Raw genomic sequence first — 9,973 nt, 5'->3', positions numbered from 1 at the left:
ATAAAATGTATAACGTATCAAAATGTATGGAGAAAATAAAATTATCACAATACTACCACTCAGGGAAAAACACTCTTGCATTTTGAGCTCTTTTCCTTTCATGCATTTTCCTATATATACATGCAAATGTTTATGCAAAAGTGAGATCAGACTTCATATATAAAGTTGCATCCTGAGTTTTTCACTTAATATTATATGGTGACTGATTATAAAATCAGCACATGACAGCTATATAAGTTTTGAAAAGCATACAAAAACAAAAGGTGAAAATAACTACTCTAATCTCCCCATCCAAACGTAACCACTGTGGGTGGCCAATTTAAGTGGTAGAAACATCCTGTGTCTGGTTTATTCTTAGATAATCAAATTCAATAGTGTTTAGCCCTTTTCCTGTTCCATGACACCAAGGGAATATAAAACACTCCCCTGAATAGTTTACAAAGTCTTCTCTCTAATCTGGTTTTATCCCCTTGTTTTACAGACAAAAACCTGAAATCCAAGAAAGTTAACTTCTTGCCCATGATAATTGCAAGGGTTCTACCCATGGTTCCTATTCCCTGAAACACAGCACATATTGCTACATCCAGCTATTTCCTCCTTTTTAAACTGGACAATCTTTATTGTCACCAACATCCCCGCTCCCCAACCACCAATGCCCTGAGTGACCTACAGAGAGTTTAATGAAGTCAAATACAGCATGAAGTGGCAGAATAAATGGAAGCTTTGAGGAGACATGGGGAGTAACAGAGTAAGGCAAACTATGTGATTGGAAAGGAGGCCGTGAAGTCTTCCAATGAAGAGAGAAGATGGCTTATTTATTGAATTATTCATTTGTTCATTTATGGTGGGAAGAAAACAATTGTTATTTTAAGACCTATCTTCAGTTTGAATGTGTTGGCTCTGGAAGAAAGCTGAATTTTATAAGAAAAAAATCCTTTGTTTATAAAAATCACCTTATTAGGGTCATGTGGCCATAAGAGGTAGAGCCAGTGGGCAGAGTGGAAGTGGAAGGGGAAAGATAAACAAGAATTAATTTTCTCAGCATAATAAAGTAACAGATGCTTTCCCCTTTCTGCCAGTAAGCAGGGAAGAATGGAGTTTGAAAAGTAGAATTGATGGGGAATCTTGGAAGGTGGAGGAAGAATTTAGAGAAGTAGCAGACAGGTCATAAGGGTGAAGGTGAGAGTGATACAATGTTACTACACAGTGCATTCCCTGGGGCCACAGGAGAGTCTAGCCTCACATTTAATTCTACTTTTTTATTGTGCTGGGCTGTAATCTCTCTCTGATACCCCCATAATTTCTTCTTTTTCTTTTCTTCTTCTTCTTCCTCCACCTTTCTTTCTTCTTTTTGTTCTTGTCCTTGTTCTTATTCTTCTTCATCGTCATCATTATCATATGTACTGAGTGTGTACTACATGCAGGCACTGTGCTATTTAATGTGCTATTAAATTATGTCATTTAATCCTCACAAACAGTTCATGAAATAGAGGTTCTGAATATTCTAATTTTCAGATGAGGAAACAAGCACAGAGTGGTTAAATAACTTGTTCAAAGTGAACTATCTAATAAGTGGTTCAGTTAGGACATAACTCCAGGTCTGTGCTTTAAAATAGTGATCTTCAAACTTTGGTGATTTCCCATCCCATCAGTTAAATGCTTTGATCAACTATCCCCAATATATATACAAATATTCATTTATAACTCATATACATGTGCCACTAGACAATCTCTGTATTATAAATATGTTGCACATCTATATTATAAAACATTTAAATCAAGAATTTTGAGCTATTTGTAGAAGACGGCGGCCAACAGGATGACAGTGAGGGAGAGAGTGTAAGTGAGTGAGGGAGCAATAGAGGAGTGCATGGACATGTGGGGCGTTTGTGTGTGTGTGTGTGTGTGTGTGTGTGTGTGTGTGTGAGTGAGGGACAGTTATATTCTGCAGGACTGTCGGGGGCTTGCAGAACAGGCTCCCCTAGCTGGGCAGCCTCTACTACCGTTGCAATCTCTCCCAGGATGGCAGGCTCTGCTGCAGAGACTGTGCCATCTTGAAGGGGAGAGCAGCTGTGAATGAAAGCCCAGCCTCACCTCCACACAGGGAGACCTCAGACACCACCCAGGACCCTATAGCCACACCAACTAAGGACCTACTGCCTCAGATGCAAGCCCACAAACACCAAGACTCCAGCCTCCCCAGCCGCAGGCTCCTACAAAATTTGTCCAGGGGAGACAAAATGGTGGCTGAATAGGTGGATGTATCCTGTGATTCTCACAGAGCAATTAGAAGAAACAGCTGAATCTAACAATATCCACCTGGAATTGGTGAATTAAACACAGCTGGGGAGACAGTCCATGGCGGAAAGGACAGAGGATGCCTGGAGAATGAGAGTGAGCCACATAATCAGACACCTTGAGAGGAGCAAAAATAGGGAGACAAAGAAACAGCCCCCATATGAAAGAAAAGGAGGAATCACCAGAAAAGGAAGTAATCAAAATGGAGGCAAGCAATTTGTCAGAGAAAGAATTCAGAGTGATGGTCATAAGGACACTGAAAAGGATGGAAGACAAGTTCAACAACATGTGTAGGAATGAAGAGGAAATGAAGGAGAACCAAGAAGAAATGAAGAATAACATAGCTGCGATAAAGGACATAATGGAAACCATCAATAGACTAGAAGAAGCTGAGGACCGCATTAGTGAGCTAGAAAACAAGGTAGTAAAAAACACCCAAGCAGAGCAGCAATTGGAAGAAAAAAAACAAACTTAAAAAGCAGGAGGAGAGCCTAAGGGAGCTTTGGGACAACATGAAATGAAACAACATCCGCATAATAGGGGTGCCAGAGGAGAGAAAACTGAGCAAGGAATAGAACACCTGTTTGAAGACATAATGACAGAAAACTTCCCTGATATTGGGAAGAAAAAACTCACACAAGTCCAAGAGCTCACAGAGTCCCAAACAAGATGAACCCCAAAAGACCGACACGAAGACACATCATAATTAAATTGGCAAACATCAAGGACAAAGTAAGAATCTTGAAGGCTGCCAGAGAGAGACAGAAAGTTACCTATAAGGGATCTGCCATTAGGCTATCAACTGACTTCTCAACAGAAACACATCAGGCCAGAAGGGAATGGAATGAAATATACAAAGTGGTGCAAAGCAAGGGAATGAATCCAAGAATATTATACCCAACATGACTATCATTCAAAATTGAAGGTGAAATCAGGAGCTTCACAGACAAAAGAGGGTTACGGGAGTTTATTACACTAAGCCAGCAATGCAAGAAATGGTAAAGGAACTTCTGTAAAAAGAAGAAATAAGAAAGGGAGAAGGAAGACAGGCATAAAGAATAAAAATGGCAACAAACAAGTACCTATCAATAGTAACCTTGAATGTAAATAGATTAAATGCTCCAATCAAAAGACAGAGTAGCTGAATGGATAAGAAAACATGACCCATGTATCTGCTGTCTACAAGAGACCCACCTCAAAACAAAGAACTCACACAGACTGAAAGTGAAGGGATGGAAAAAAAAATTCAGTCGAATGGAAATGAAAAAAACACACACAACAACACAAAAAGCTGGGGTAGCAATACTTATATCTGACAATAGACCTCTAAGTAAAGGCCATAACAAGAGATAAGGAAGGCCACTTCATAAAACAAAAGAGAGCAATTCAACAAGAGGATATAACTCTGGTAAACATATGCACCCAACACAGGAGCACCCAAATACATTTAAAAAAAAAAAAAAAACATCTGGAAGATATCAAGGGAGAGATTGACAACAATACAGTCATAGTAGGGGATTTTAATACCCCATTGACACCACTGGATAAATCCTCTAAACAAAAAATCAGCAAAGAGCCGAAACCGGCTTGGCTCAGTGGATAGAGCATCGGCCTGCGGACTGAAAGGTCCCAGGTTCGATTCCGGTCAAGGGCATGTACCTGGGTTGCGGGCACATCCCCAGTAGGAGATGTGCAGGAGGCAGCTGATCAATGTTTCTCTCTCATCGATGTTTCTAACTCTCTATCTCTCTCCCTTCCTCTCTGTAAAAAATCAATAAAATATATTTTAAAAAAAAATTAAAAAAAAAAATCAGCAAAGAAACATCAATCCTAAATGTAACTCACTAGATCAGATGGAATTAATTGACATCTTCAAAACATTTCACCCCAAAGCCACAGAACATACATTCTTCTCAAGTGCACATGGGAGATTTTCAAAGACAGACTACATATTGGGACACAGGCAAAGTCTCTTCAAGTTCAAGAAGATAGAAATCATATCAAGCATCTTCTCTTATCACAGTGGCATTAAATTACAAACCAACTACAATAAAAACAATGAAAAAAATTGAACATGTGGAGGCTAAATAGCATTCTATTAAACAATGATTGGGTTACCAAAGAGATCAAAGAAATAAAAAGCATCCTGGTGTCAAATGGCAATGAAAACACAACAATTCAAAACCTATGGGAACAGTGAAGGCAGTCCTGAGAGGGAAGTTCATAGCTCTCCAGGCCTACCTCGAAATAACAAGAAAAATGGTAAATTATCTAACCACACAACTCAAAGAATTAGAAAGAGAGCAACAGAAAAAGCACAGAGTAAAGCAGGTGAAATCAGGAGCTTCACAGACAAAAAAGAGCGAAGGGAGTTTATTACCACCAAGCCAAACCAAATGCAAAACAAACAAACAAACAAAAAACAATAGAAAAGATCAATAAAACCAAGAGCTGGTTCTTTGCAAGGATAAACAAGATTCATGAACCTCTAGCCAGGCTCACCAAGAAGCAAAGAGAGAGGACCCAGATTAAAAAATCAGAAATGAAAGAGGTGAAGTAACAACCGACCCCACAGAAATACAAAGGATTATGAAAAAATACTACGAACAACTCTATTCCAACAAACTGGACAACCTAGACAAAATGGATATATTCTTAGAAAAATACAAGCTTCCAAAACTCAATCAGGAAGAATAAAAAAACCTGAATAGGCTGATAATTACCAAATAAATTGAAGCAGTAATAAAGAAATCTTCCAGCAAACAAAATCTCTGGTCTGGACAGATTTACAGGGGAGTTCTATCAAACGTTCAAAGAAGAACTAAAACCTATCCTCCTCAGATTATTTCAAAAAATTCAAGAAGAATTTCCAAGCTCTTTCAAGAAAGAGCACACTTCCAAGCTCTTTCTATGAAACCAGCATTACTCTAATTCCAAAACCAGATAAAGACACCACAAAGAAAGAGAACTACAGACCAATATCCTTGATGAACATAGATACTAAAATCCTCAAGAAAATTCTAGTAAATCAAATTCAGCATTACATTAGAAAGATCACACACCATGACCAAGTGGGATTTATTCCAGGGATACAAGGATGGTACAATATCTGCAAATCAATAAATGTGATACATCACATAAAAAATTGAGAGACAAAAATTACATAATCATATCAATCAATGCAGAAAAAGCATTTGACAAAATCCAACACCCTTTCTTGATAAAAACTCTCAGCAAAGTAGGAATAGAGCGATCATACCTCAACATAATAAAAGCCTTATATGACAAACTTACAGCCAACATCATATTCAGTGGGAAAAACTAAAACCATTTTTCCTAAGAACAGGAACAAGACAAGGATGCCCACTTTCACCACTTCTGTTCAACATAGTACTGGAAGTGCTAGCCATAGCAATCAGACAAGAAGAAGAAATAAAAGGCATCCAAATTGAAAAGAAGAAGTAAAACTGTCCTTATTTGCAAATGACATGATACTGTACATAGAAAACCCTAAAGACTCCATCAAAAAACTACTAGACTTAATAAATGAATTCGGTAATGTAGCTGGATACAAATTTAACACCCAGAAATCTATGGCTTTTTGATACAACAAACTAGAGGTCTGATGCACAAAATTCATGCAAGGGGCTTGGCCCTCTCAGCCACAGTGGCTTGCTTTGGCCCTCGCAGCTGCAGCGGCTTGCCTCCTGAAGGTTGTTCGGCTGTCCAGTTTAATTAGCATATTATACTCTTATTATTATAGATTATGAACTCTCAGGAAGAGAAACTGAAAAAACAATCCCATTTACCATTACACCAAAAAATTAAGCTACCTAGGAATAAACTTAATTAAGGAGGTAAAATACTTATACTCAGAAAACTATAGGACATTGGGGGGGAAAAAAAGGGAGATAGAGGGTCAGTGTTCAGAGCTCTGCTGGCAGCTGCAAGGGGAAGCCAGAAAAAGACAAGTTCCTGGTGCAAAGGTTGCTCTGCAGCACAATTTAGGCATTGGAGGAGTTGTAGTTGTCACGATCTACAAGATGAGTTTTCCAACTTTTGGAGAGATGAGATGGCGGTGGAATAGGCAGGCACGTCCCAAGGCTTGTCCCGGAGCAAACAGAATGAGCAGCTGAAACAGATAACATCCACCCCCGAATTGACGAAGTATATTCAGCTGGTGAGACAGTTTGCAGCCGGGAAGGGCAGAGTTCCCCTGGAAAGGTAAAAACCAGGGACCAGGGCAGGAAAGTTTACCAGATCTCTGAGCCTAGGGGTCAGAGGGAGACCGAGCGACACCCAGCCACATCCCTTGGGACAGGCACAGCCCCTGACTGAGGAAAGGAAATCTGCAAGACTATTGGCTCCGGAAGATTTGAGATCTGGGTTCCATAATTACGGAGGACGGAGCCTAAAGGGGGCAGCCTGAAGCGCTGACCAGACCATGCAGTGCCAGTAAGAGAGGAGCTTACAGAGACTCAGTCTTCCTCGTTTCTGCGGCCAGCATTTGTTTGTTTGTTTTCACTGAACCCTGTTCATAGGACATTTTGGATACAGACCTTCACCCGTGCTGAGGAGCGGGAGAAGGTGCGGATGAGTGGAATCTGGGAAGAGGCTGGGGAGAGAAGAGGGTCCAGGAGAGGTGGCAGCAAATTGAGTGCTGAGTCATGCCTGAGCCCAGGACTTGGGCAGCCATTTTCTCCTGAGGATATAACTCCTCCCTCCAGCCCCCAGGCAAGGAATACAGCCACACCCAGATTCCACCTTGAATGGTATGAAGGATTAAACAAATCTAATTAGTCCCTGGGAGTTAACAGGGTCTGGCCTAAGAGGGGCCTTCAGTCCCAGCAACAGAAAAAAAAAATAACAGACACTCCAGAAAACTGGGATCTTAAGCCAGCCAAAGGAATGACATTTCAAGTTTTCATTTTTATTTTTTTATTATTATTTTATTAGGTTTTTTTTTGCTTTTTTCTCTGTTCTTTTTTGTTCGTTGCTTTATTTTCTACTTTTTTTCACATTATTTTTTCATCATTCAATTTTATTTTATTTTTACTTGTTATTTTTTATTTTTATACCATTTTTTAAAATCAATTTTTTTGTAAATATATTATTTTGTTCCCTTTCTATCTCTTCTTATCCACTCATCCCTTTTCTACCTCTGCTATACTGAAGTGAGGTCCTCTCCATATTTATCCAATTCTTAATCTTATTTCCTGTATATCAGCTCAGCCTCTACAGATTCTGCCCCCACCCTATTTACTGGGTGTTTGGTGTTTGTATTTGTTTGGTTTATCTATTGGTTCTGTGGTGTTTTCTCCATATATATATATATATATATATATATATATATATATATGAAAAGAAAAAATATATATGTATATATATATGAAAAGAAAATATATATGTATATATATATGTATATATATATATATATATATATATATACACACACACACACACACACACTCCTTTTTCTTTTCTCTCCTATATTTTTTTTTCTTTTCTCTCTCTCTCTTAGGTATCATTTGTACTCTCTTTTCTCTCCCCTAATTCTCTTTTCTCAGGTGGTCACTTATATTGGGATTATCGGTGTCATGAGTACATTCATGCTTTGTTCCCCTTGAGTCATGTCTTGTTAAGGTGAATTTTATCCAGTCTGGCTAAAGTGCTAGAGAGCAAGCCACATAACCAGACACCTGGAGAGGAGGAGCAGCGACGCATGCAGCTCATTCCCGTCCAAAGAGCAGCAGCTGTGCAAGCAGCCCACCCCCATCCGAGGAGCAGCAGACTTGAAATCAACCTGTCCAAGTCCAAGGAGAAGTAGCCTCACAAGCAGCCTACCACATCAGAGGAACAACAGCAGTGTGCAGCCAGCCCCCATTCAAGGATCATCAGCCATGTGAGCAGTCCACCCCAGTTCAAGGAGTAGCAGCTACGTGTGTAGCCCACCCCCATCCAAGGAACAGCAGCCTCGTGATCAGCATACCCTCTGTCTGAGGAACAGCAGCTGTCTGAGAAGCCTCCCCCCAACCAACCAGAGGAGCCACCACGGCTGTGAACAGCACCCACCACAGGAGCTGCTGCCAACTGAGGAGCAACTGCTACCACAACCGCCCGAGGAGCAACTGCAGCCCGAGCAGCCACAGCCACCCAAGGAGCAGCCCCTGTATGACTCAACATCTAAATCTGTTGGTGAGATAAAACATGGGTAGACAAAGAAACCCCCAAAGGAAAGACGAGGAGGACTCACCAGAAAAGCAGCTAAGTGAAAAAAGGCATTCAACATGTCAGAAAAAGAATTCAGATTAAGGGTCCTAGAGTGCATAAACCGGATGGAGGAAAAAAATCAATAGCTTATGCAAGAATCAAGAAGAAACAGATGAAAAAAAAAATCAACAACTTATGTAAGAATCAAAAAGAAATGGATGAACAGCCACAAGCGAGGTAAGCCACCATGAGGCCACAGAAGAACCACCTTGCATTTTTGCCAAGAACCATTCATCTGTGCCTTAGTCCATCATGGACAAACAAGATGAACCCGAAAAGACCCACACCAAGACACATCATAATTACCATAGCAAATGTTCAGGACAAAGAGAGAATCTTACAGGCTGCAAGAGAGAGACGGAAAGTTACATACAAGGGATCTCCCATTAGATTATCAAATGATTTCTCAACAGAAACACATCAGGCCAGAAAAGAATGGACAGAAATTTACAAAGTGATGCAAAGCAAAGGACTGAATCCAAGAATACTCTATCCAGCAAGGCTACCATTCAAAATTGAAGGGGAAATAAAAAGCTTCACAGACAAAAAAGGTTAAGGGAGTTTATCACCACCAATCCAGCAATGCAAGAAATGCTAACGGGACTGGTGTAAAAAGAAGAAATACAAGATGGGTTTTCCCAAAGCTGCCAGAACTCATCAAATTGAAGCTGCTCCAACCAGCACTACAGTTGAAGGATTTAAAGCAAATCTTGTCTTTAAGGAGATTGAGAAGAAGCTTGAAGAGGAAGGGGAACAGCTTGTGAAAATCGGCAGTGTTTTTGCCTTCAAGGTGAAGGATGGCCCTGGGGGTAAAGAAGCCACCTGGGTGTGGATGTGAGGAATGGCAAGGGATCGGTGCTTCCTAACTCAGATAAGAAGGCTGATTGCACAATCACAATGGACTTGATGGTTTTAATGACAGGTAAAATGAATTCTCAGTCAGCCTTCTTTCAAGGCAAATTGAAAATCACTGGCAACATGGGTCTGGCTATGAAGTTACAGAATCTTCAGCTCCAGCAGGGCAAAGCAAAGCTGTGAAGAACTTCCTGTGCGTACCTTTGAAAATCAAAATGAGACTTAGAGATATATATCCATGTTATTTCACTGTCAGAACTTAGACTAAAACCAAGCATTGGTGAATAGCATGAGATATTTTTTTAAGTGGGTGTGACCAATCCTGTTTTTCCTAAGCTCTGGGTGAATAGAGCCTGATTGTGTACTACTGCTTTGCTGAATGGCATATAACTGTGCATTACAAAGTTAATATGGTAATTATGGTTTGGGGTAAAATTGAGTTCCAGAATAAAATTAGGAACAGCAAAATCCAAAAACTGTGTAAACAAAAGCTTTCATTTTGCTTATGAAATATATTTGAGGATTATTCTGCTGAAGAGTCAATTTAAGT

At 40.0% G+C, this 9,973-nt stretch overlaps 1 pseudogene; it reads left to right on the top strand.

Moving 5' to 3' along the window:
• Positions 1 to 9,196: 9,196 nt before the first annotated feature.
• LOC118654575 lies at positions 9,197 to 9,642 on the top strand (annotated as a pseudogene).
• Positions 9,643 to 9,973: the final 331 nt, after the last annotated feature.

Source organism: Myotis myotis, unplaced genomic scaffold (assembly GCF_014108235.1).
Source record: "Myotis myotis isolate mMyoMyo1 unplaced genomic scaffold, mMyoMyo1.p scaffold_m19_p_4, whole genome shotgun sequence".
Taxonomy (NCBI): Eukaryota; Metazoa; Chordata; class Mammalia; order Chiroptera; family Vespertilionidae; genus Myotis; species Myotis myotis.
Note: the sequence above shows the minus strand (reverse complement) of the source record. Positions and strands in the feature narration are given on the sequence as shown.